Source organism: Gavialis gangeticus, unplaced genomic scaffold, assembly GCF_001723915.1.
Source record: "Gavialis gangeticus isolate Ggan-Ray unplaced genomic scaffold, GavGan_comp1, whole genome shotgun sequence".
NCBI classification, from domain to species: Eukaryota; Metazoa; Chordata; order Crocodylia; family Gavialidae; genus Gavialis; species Gavialis gangeticus.
Window position 1 is genome coordinate 11,206,622 of NW_017728964.1, and position 1,479 is coordinate 11,208,100.

At 48.4% G+C, this 1,479-nt stretch overlaps 1 pseudogene; it reads right to left on the minus strand.

The window, feature by feature from the left end:
* Positions 1 to 1,367: 1,367 nt before the first annotated feature.
* The window catches only part of LOC109287623, a 6,952-nt pseudogene continuing 6,840 nt past the window's right edge, over positions 1,368 to 1,479 (minus strand).

Here is a 1,479-nt window from a genome sequence, read left to right on the forward strand (position 1 = left end):
CCTTCTCAGCAGAGCGAGTGGATGTCATCTCTGGCCCCCACCCCCATGACCAGCTGCTTGGAGTTTGTCCCTCCCAGCACAGTCCTGCTCCTGTTCAGCACTGAGCTTGCTTCAGGCTGGCATTTCTCTCGGACCTGCCCTCAGCAGCTGCTTTACCATGCCAAGGCACCCACCAAACAGAATCTCCCCCATTCCCGGGAGATCCAGAGTGACTCTAGCTTGGCAGCAGGGCAGTCGGAAGGGAAATTCCTGCTGGAAAAGCTGGAGCATGTGGACCCTTTTCACTCTGTAAAGGGCCCGTTCCCTTAGCCCTGCGAGGGAAGCGACTGCACGGTCGGGAGTTCTCTCTCCTTCTGCCTGGTTGGTGGGTCAGTGCCCCCAACACTTCCGAAATCCTGGACCTGTTGCTTTCACTGGCCCAGCCCCGGGTGTGGGCCTCTGCTCTTCCTTTCATACTAGTCTCTGCAGATTTGTTTTGATCCCAAGACCTTTTAGGTTCAGCTGCACTGTGGGGAACCCCAGAGAGATGCTATTCATGCTGGTCTCCCAGTTGGAGTACTGCAGCCTGGGGATGTGTAGGAAGGGACAGTCTGAAAGGACTGATGTTACCCCGGGCTAACTCAGACTCCTGCCTAGAAACCACAGTGATGAGCGTGTTGTACCTTGTTGTACCTCATCTGTGATAGCCCATCCAGCTTGTGAAACAATGTGGTATAAACAGGAGGAGAGTCTTAGCCACAGGGTGGTCAGCTGAAAGGAATATATTTAAGGCCAGGTTATCAGCATACCCACCCACAGATTTGGGGGAGATTTCAGAAGAGACTGAATACTGTGCTCCTCCAAAAAGCAACAATAAATCTGGCCGCTTATTTTTAGTGCCTATCTAGGAGCTAAACTCATGGAAATCCAGCCCCAATTACAGATGCTGAGTGCATTCAGAAAACCTGGCACCAAGGTATGTGAGGGAAGGTGAATCAATGCAGTATGCTCTGCTAACCACAGCAAACACAGTCACTCTCCTGTCCTCTCCCACTCCTTTTATTGCTTTCATTTAAATGTGTTTATAGTTTTATTCCAGCAGATCAAATGCCTTTTAATGGCAACTGTTCTCTCTATGCTTTGATATGAAGAGTGCTGTTCTGTTTGTAGCAGCCCACTGCTTGGTAAAACTTTAGTGGCTAAATTACCAGGAAAATCATAAAAGCAAATTTACCAATTGCTGTGAAGGGAGGGGGGAGTCACAAAGCACTAGGAAGCGCCAGATAAAGATACAGCAAATGCAGTGATAAGCGGCCCAGCCATAAAATGCTCACATCTGATATTGCAGTTCTCCAAACATGGAAATAAAACACACGCACTCTGTAGCATGACTTTGTGATGTGGCTTTTTATTGGATATGATGGTTAAAAAAAACAGAAGGCGCATCAACTGCCTTACCAGTTACTCTATTCTCCTACCTAGAAGTGCAAAAATCAGAGA